The 8,503-nt window shown below is 43.1% G+C and overlaps 1 pseudogene; it reads right to left on the bottom strand.

The window, feature by feature from the left end:
• Window positions 1-7,667: 7,667 nt before the first annotated feature.
• Window positions 7,668-8,146, bottom strand: LOC129512103 (40S ribosomal protein S10-like; annotated as a pseudogene).
• Between the last annotated feature and the right edge of the window lie 357 nt (window positions 8,147-8,503).

The raw sequence follows: 8,503 nt of genomic DNA, 5'->3' as shown, positions 1-8,503 counted from the left end.
TGCTGGAAATAAATTGTGTTATTCTGAGGTACTGAAAGAAATTTTTTTTTACAGTGGAAATATCAATTTATTTCCATAATAGAAAATTGACTATGTTATTGATCAATATGTCCCATCTGCCAAGTCTTCCTAATTGTAAATTTGAAAGGTGGACCCAATAGCATTGTAACTGTCAAACATTTATCGATGGAAAGCTGTTGTTATAAGTTTTGATGTAGGTCCCTCTAATGACAGACTGCATAGAATGAGACACCAAATTAAATATGTTTCATTTACTAGTAAAATGGTTTTGTTCAGTTTCATCTCCCAAGAGTTGATTAACCAAATGATCCTGTGAACTGTTCACTCTTTAAGAGGCATTGGACTTTACCAAGTGCCAGCCCTGAACCATGTTTACAAAATTAATATCTCACATCCCAGATTAATGCTGTTTTAATTTAAAATTTTAAATTGATTGGTTTATGTAGTCCTTTATTTTTGTTATTTGGTCAGAGATTCTTATAATCCCCAGTCCACTCTACTTTATGAACGCTAATTTTCTTGCTTAAATGTCAACGTCTTCAATAAATACATTCAAATATTACCCAAACAGATTGTTACATGACATTTTTTTTAGCATTTTGCCCATTTTATATGCAATAATGGATCTCCGAGATAGATTCTTATTTTGATTCCCCCTCCAATTTGGCAGGGATTAAAAGGCTGCTGCCTGTCACAGGCCCAAACTGTGTCAAATGGGATGAACTTCTGATGAACACACACTACGGAGGCTAATAAACTCTAATTATACCACAGGCATCTTCTGAAATGGGCACATCCAATTCCATACACCACAAATATTGGCCCAGAATCAAGGATGAATTCTGAACTGATGCTTTTATTGCATTTCAGATAGTGGAGAAGTTCCATTGAAGGCAAGAGAGCAAGGAGACAGCCTTCATATAGTGATACACGTAGTACAATGGGAAAAGAGTGGGGGACCCAGTTACCTCTGAGCACCTCGTGCGCTAGGTACCCAAATTCGTAACATCAACAGACTGTCTTTTCCTTCAAATTGCTCAGTGTTCTTCTGCCCCTTGAGTCTGAAGTCTTGCTTTCTTTAACTCTGGGAAATGTCTTCTCATTCATTTTATTATTACTTCCTCTACAAAGTTGATCCTTGAACAACATGGGTTTGATCTGTGTGGTCCCATTTGTAAAATGGGATAACATTTTTACCTAATAAGGTGGTCATGACACTCAAATAATCTAATTAAAACCATGATGCCAGATACATAGTAAGTGTTCAACAGATATTTATGACTGTTACTCTAAGTCTATTATTTTTATTAGAGCACAAAGAAAGTAGAGCTTAATTTCTGGGACTGGGGATCAAGGAAGTTTTCGTAGAGGGGGAATGCACATGTTGAGCCTCAAAGAATAAGGTATTTCACTGAGCCAACACAGAGGAGAGGAAAATGAGGAAGGACATCTCAGTCTCAGGGGTGGGAATGTGCATGCTATGTCTGGGAAATGAAAACAAGGTGATTTTGCCTGGATTGCGGTGCAGCAGGAAGAGGAAGGCAATGGGTTGGGGTAAAAACCTTCCTCCTCATCCAGATCCCTATCCCCATCCTCCTCAATCATCTTTATATTCTCTGCCCTCACTCTGGAATGCCCTCCCACTCATCCCGGCCAACACTGCCTGCCACTGTCTACCCAAGTTCAATCCATTCTGCGACCCAGGTCTAGTATTACCTTTTCCGGGAAGATTTTTAAGTTCCACGATGGCAGGATCATGTCTGTGTTGCTCTGTCCTATTCCAATCATCTCTCATAGTGCTTGGCATGGTTTGGGTACTCATTTCTTTTCTTTTTTTGTTCAATAAATAAATATGGCAAACCCTGTTAGTAACAATGTCTGCCTCCCCACTCCTCCCCCTTTCTGCTTGCTGACAGAGTGCCCCTGTAGTTAAGGTAGCAATTTTCCCAGCCTCAGGCAATGGATCACAATTAGCCTAGCACAGTGCCATCCAAGGGAAACAGAATGAGGGCCACAACTGTGAGGGCACTTATATAATTTAAGATTTTTCTAGTAAACACATTTTAAAAAGCAGAAAGAAATTCATTTTCGTAGTATATTGTAACTTTTGTAAAATTTATTTTGATAGCACATTTTTTAGCATATTCCAATTTTTGTAAAACTTATTTTGATGTATATTTTAACTTGACATGTCCAAAATATTAGCATTTTAGCATGTAATCAATAAAAAATTATTAATGAGCTAGTTTATTTTTTGCATCAAGTCTGAAATCTGATGCATGTTTTACACTTACAGCACGTCTCTATTGGGTGTATACAGCTACACGCACAGCAAGTGGCTCCATTATTGGACAGCTCAGGTCTAGGCAGTTGTAACCAGCCATCTCCTACTTTCCCAGGTTCCTGTTTGGCCAAAGGTGATCATGTGACCCTGTTCTGACCAACGAAGTGAAAAAGGAAGTTAGGGCCATCTGGAAAAACTGTTGCTCTTCTCTAAAAGGACAAGCTTGGCTTATGTCACCTTTCCCTCCCTTGTCTTGAAAGCAAATATGCTACCTGGAACACATTAAAAAATGGTCAAGAGCAGGCTTCAGAAAACTTTTTCTATAAAGGCCAAATAGCAAATATTTTAGGTTTTTCAGGCCATATTGTCTCTGTTACAACTGCTCAACTCTGCTCTTGTGGTGCAGAAACAGCTACAGGTAATATATAAACAAGTGAATGTAATTATATTTCAATAAAAATTTATTTGAAGAAACAGTGGGCAAGCCTGATTTCACCTATGGACTACCCTTTGTCCCCATCACGAGAACTATAGAGATGCCAGCCTTGATATGAATTCACTTCCAGACTTCTTGTTACATGAGGAAAAAAAAAATCCAGCCAGTATGAGTTGGTTTTCTGTGACTTCTGGCTGATAGTAACCTAATAGATAGTTAAAAGGTAGAATTAGTGTGCCAGTTATAATAAATCTTCTCTTCCAAGATACCGTGCCTTTCAAAAATTTATCACTAAGATAATATGATAATCACAGTAACATTAATGCCATTGGTTGAAAGCCACTTGCTTTATAAACTCTGATCCTCACAACTGCCATTATTCCACATTCATTGATAAGGAAGCTAAGTTAAAAAAAAAAAAAGCATTGCCTTAGGTCATATGGCTGATACTTGGCAGAAAAAGGATTGGAATCCAGACCCCATCTGAATCAAAATCAGTCAGAAATATTTGTAAATCACCTACTACATGCTGGCTACCGTTTTAGGCACTTGGCAAGATCCGTGAGCAGAAACCAAGATCCCTACCCTTGCTGAGTTTACTATCTGGAGAGCTAGCAAAAGGCAATAAACAGCCTGCAGTGGGTTAGGAGGTTGTTTGCACCCCAAGTTTGTTGCCTCATTATTCACAATTACCGAGATGTGCAAACAACTGAAGTGTCCTCGAGCAGATGAATGGATAGAGAAGATGGGATATATATATATATATATATATATATATATATATATATATATATGAAATATCACTTAGCATGAACGAAGAGAGAAATCCTGCCTCTTGCAACATGTTTGGATCTCAAAGGCATTCTGCAAAGGAAACCAAGGAAAACCAAGTACTGCATGATCTCACTTACATGTGCAATCCAAAATACTAAAACTCCAGAAACAGAGAGTAGGATGGGGGTTACCGACTGGGAGGAGAGAGGGGGTCTGGGGGGGAGGGGAAGTGGAACAATATTGGTCAAAGGGCACAAAACTTCAGTTGTGCAAGATAAAGGAGGTCTGGAGATCTAATGTATAGTTTGCCAAGGATAGATCTTAAATCTCAACAGACACACAGGGTGACTGCGTGATGGTGATAAATCTGTGAGTTAGCTGGATGGTGGTGATCATTTTGCAATGTATATGAATATGAAAACATCAGGTTGCACATCTTAAATATATACAAGTTTTCATGTCAGTAATATCTCAATAAAGCTGTTAAAAAATACTTATAAAGAGGAGAAAGTCAAGCAGGAATCTTCCCACTGTGCTGTCTGCCTCTGCACTTCTCTGAGTTGCATTCATCATAGGCTGCCTTGTGCAAGGAGGACATGAACGCATGCGCGCATTTTCTTCTCAGTTACACCCTCTTGGCGCGGAGGGCCTCCGTTTCACTGATCTTAATACCACTTCGGCAAACAACAGGTACTCAAAGCTTGTCGGATAAAAATCCAATTGAATTCACTTTGGCATCAGCTATTCGGTTGGAAGCAGCCCAAGAAGCATGTAGATATGAGACAGGGGAAGTCTAGTTCAAAAGTCCTGCAAATATTTTTGTGAGTGTTCACCAGGTTCCAGGCACCGTGCTGGGCTCAAGGCTCCCAGCAGGCTCAGGTGGGCTTAAGGAGGCAGGTGTCCAGGAAAGAACCCAGCTCGCCAGTAGCAAGGTACACAAGGCCTGGACTGCACAGCTCCAGCAAAGACAGTTGGGACAAATCTGAGAGGGGACTTGGTAGGGACTTGAGGCAGTAACAGCAGCAGCTGCCCTCCTGGTTGGCTCTTACGCTACCTAGGATGGCATGTTGACTCTCCTGTCAGTCACTCTGTTCCCTGGGCTAGGGGCAGGTGTTCCCCCCAGGCCCCACACCAGATGTACAACCTCTGTTTGCAAACCTGCCACAGGAAGAAAGCACACACAATGCATTTGCATTTTGTTTGTTGGAGGTGAGTGGCTTTCGAGGCCTGGCTCAGGAGGTCATCTGATCACTCAGTGTTTGAAAGCCTCACACCAGCCACAGGTGTCCATCCCATTGAGTGGGCCAGCAGAGGACGGCCAGTGCTAGTTCCTGGAAGCTGCATAAGGAGCTAGAGATCTGATTTCTGGGTGAATACTGCTCAGGACTTGAAGACCAATGCAAAAAATAGAAAGGTTCACAGGATGTATCCTCCACGGGCCCCCTCCCCCCGCCCCATTTAAGATGGAAATCACTTTATTGAGTTTTATGGGGCGTGAGGATACCTATTCTTATGACTTAAATTACCTACTTTACTGGATAGAAGAATCTAAATGAGAAACCTGGCTCAGGTTTTTAGCCATTAAAAAAAGTTAATATCCAAGTGTATTTTTGTGGTGCCAATTTGATCCTGAAATTAGATCTACTTCCAGAACTCAAAGTTAAATGGGCCGCAGTTAACTCAGCCTGGGTCTCGGAACTTGGACGGGCCACCTCCCTCCCAGACTTCGTTCCCTTATCTGTAAAATGAGGGGTTGGACTAAAGCATCTCAAGTCCCTGCCAGCTTTGCCATTTTAGGATATAAATAAATTCATAATGACAAGGACTCAAGGCCTTCTAAACCTGCCCGGGCATCAGGAGCAGTGGAGGGGTGTGTTAAAAATAAAGATTTCCTGATCCAACTCGGGAAATTCTGATCTCCAGGTCTAGCTGAGGGCCTAGAAATAGGCATTTTTAATTGGCTTGGGTGTTTCTTAGGAGGCTGTTCTGCAAAACCCGGCTTGCTTGGCATTTGACAGCCCCTGAGAACACCAAAAGCCCTTTGCAACCAGCCCAGATCGGAGTCATTCTTGTTATTTTCAAAGATCTCATTGGATAAAAACACTGACCTGTCCCTGGTGTCAGTAGCTCTCATCTAGGATTCTGGGCCTTGAACCTAAGTCATATTTGTAGACACTTTCCAGACTGCATCGTTCAAACTCATGTGGAAGGGGGACAGGGGAGATGTCTTTGTAGTTGCCATGTTTTGGTTTCCCTTTTGTGAGAACACAGTCCCAAAGAGGTGGTGGGTTTTAGGGAGGGGATAAGACCCTCCAACTGTGCTGCTGGCCCAGGAACTTGGCTTGCCGGCCCAGTTTTCCTGGTCTGGAAAATGGGGAGTGCAAGCTGTGGCCTGTCGCACATGTCACATGCTGCTAGCACAATTTTTTAAAGCTCACAAATGTTTTGAGGATTAATAAGGTGCTTGGAAAGAGGGCAGTTTCTAAAACTGTGGTGTTTGGATTCAACACCGAGAAAGCGAGCCAGCGGTGCTATGCGTGCTGGAGAGAACATGATGCCAGTGACGAGCTGATTTGATTCCAGAGGACTGAAATATCTAATTGTGACACACTAGCCCACCCCGCCCTGGCAAAGGGCAGTGTCCTCTCTGTATTCTCATCACCCAAAAACCACTGCCCTCAGCATCTTGCTTTTATTTTGTTTCATGTTTGCAAGAAGTGAGATCCTTTCTTGCGTGATCCGTGGGTCTGAGTTTGAATCTTGGCTGTATTCCTAATAAGTAAGACCTTGGGCAAGTCACCAAACTGCATGCCTCGGTCTCCCCACCTGTAAAATGGGGATGACAATAGAACCAAGACACAGTTTTTGGGCATATAAATGAGTCATAAGTAAAATGCCTGATTCATACCACTCCTTGGCAGATAGACAGTGCACAGTACACATTACCAATTATTGGTTTTATTATCATTAAGATCAGAAAGGAGAGAGACACGTCTATACAAGTTGTTTACATTAAATGCAACAAGATCATAGTGACTCTCAGATTGGCTGTAGGCTCACTGTGGGAGGAGGGGGGAGGCTTACAGGTCTTGTAAAGGATGCAGCTCACAAGCCCTCCCTCTTGGAGTTCTGAGTCAGTGCATTGGGAAAGGGGACCAGACTATGAATTCAACACAAGCTCCCTGAGCTGGTTGTGTGGCCGGTGGCCCAGGGACCACAATCTGAGAAAACCTACTTGCTTGTATCTCAGTATTTCTGTTTTAGGGGGTGCCTGTGGTCCCTCCATTGTTTTAGCCTTCTCCCGACAAGCCTGCACAGCAGATAAGAAGTCTGGATGCCAGCATTTAAATACCACGTTATTATTATTTTGCTATTTATTGTGGGCAGGTGTTTTGAATTCAGCTGGCCTTTCATTTTCGAGCAGCCAAGCTGGGATTCGGCTCGGCTCAGCTCCCAGAGCAGGCTCTTACGGTTTCCCTTCAGCCTCACCTAACCTGGGCTGAATGGGACAGTCCCGCTGCTTTTGAATTGGTTCACAGGGTCAGGCATTGAGGTGCCAGTGTGCCCAGCTCCACAAAGGCAGCCCACCATGAGGTCCCCAGCGTCTCCCATAGTGTCTGGAACACAGTAGAATGAATGAACTCAGTTGCACAGATTTTCCTTTTACAAAACCACCAAGGTGTGTTGAACAAAATTAATCCACCATGCACATTTTGTGTCAGAATATGAGTCAGAAACCACTACCCTGTAGGCACGTTTCAGAAGCCCAAACAGATTATCATAGGCTCTTTGACTTGGGATGGAGAAAAGCTTAGCTGAAGGAGTCCTAGAGGAGGTGTAATCACACACCTGGCATACCACTGGGGCTCCATCAAAAGCTGGGTCTTGTCCCTTTTCCTTTTCCACCCAAAGATTTGGTAGTTTAAGATTCTAAATGGTGACAGACATCTTGAGACAGAGGGGTTTTTTTTTCTGTTGTTGTTTTTTATTTTTTAATAGATGAGGAAACCAAAGCCCAGAAAGGTTAAGTCACGTGGCTGAAGTCACACAGCAAGTAAATGACCTAGTTGGAATTTGAATCTAACCCAGAGACTGCAGAGTCATTTTTTTTTTCTGGCTACAGATTTATTCAGCATAAAACAATCTCCAACTTTACTGAGGTGGCTGACCACGTCCACCACCAAATCCACCTCCAAACTGGAACTCGGTTGCTGACCCAGTCCTGGCCTCAGCTTTCTTGTCGGCCCCAGGGGGCTGTAGGTGTCTCTGTCAGCTTCCCCTCCTGTGAGTCTTGCAGGTCGCTCTCCCTCCAGACCTTTGGGCGGTGGCCTGCTAGTACCGGGTCTGCTGCAGTGCAGAGTGGCAGGCACAGTCTCGGGGGGTAGGTGGAGGTAATCATGGAGATACTGGACACTCTCGTTGGTAAGGTACCAGAAGAAATGTCTCCAGGTAAACTGTTCCTTTACGTAGCGTCGGGATTTGAGCATGGCCTTCATGATGTGAAGGTTGGGCACATTCTTGTCGGCCAATTCAGGGTGTTTGGGCATGTGGATGTCCTTCTTGGTCGCTATCACCCCCTCCTTGAAAAGGAGTTCATAAACGGCGATTTGGTTCTTCTTGGGCATCAACATCTCGGTGACTCCAGAGCCATTTGCATCAAAATCACATCTCAGTTTTGGAGAATTTGGCTGGCTCAGTTGGTGGAGTATGTGACTCTTTTTTTTTTTTTTTTCATTTTTCTCAATTTAAAATCAATCAATTAACATGTAGTCTATTATTCGTTTCAGAGGTAGTTTAGTAATTCATCAGTTGCATAGAACACCCAGTGCTGATCTTCGGGGCAAGATGGCGGAAGAGCAGGGTCCCCAAATCACCTGTCCCCACCAAATTACCTAGATAACCTTCAAACCATCCTGAAAATCTACGAATTCGGCCTGAGATGTAAAGAGAGACCAGCTGGAACGCTACAGTGAGAAGAGTCCGCGCTT

The sequence above is a fragment of the Nyctereutes procyonoides genome, unplaced genomic scaffold (assembly GCF_905146905.1).
Source record: "Nyctereutes procyonoides isolate TBG_1078 unplaced genomic scaffold, NYPRO_anot_genome, whole genome shotgun sequence".
NCBI classification, from domain to species: Eukaryota; Metazoa; Chordata; class Mammalia; order Carnivora; family Canidae; genus Nyctereutes; species Nyctereutes procyonoides.
The sequence above is the reverse complement of the archived record's forward strand: the minus strand, read 5'-3'. Positions and strand labels throughout refer to the sequence as shown.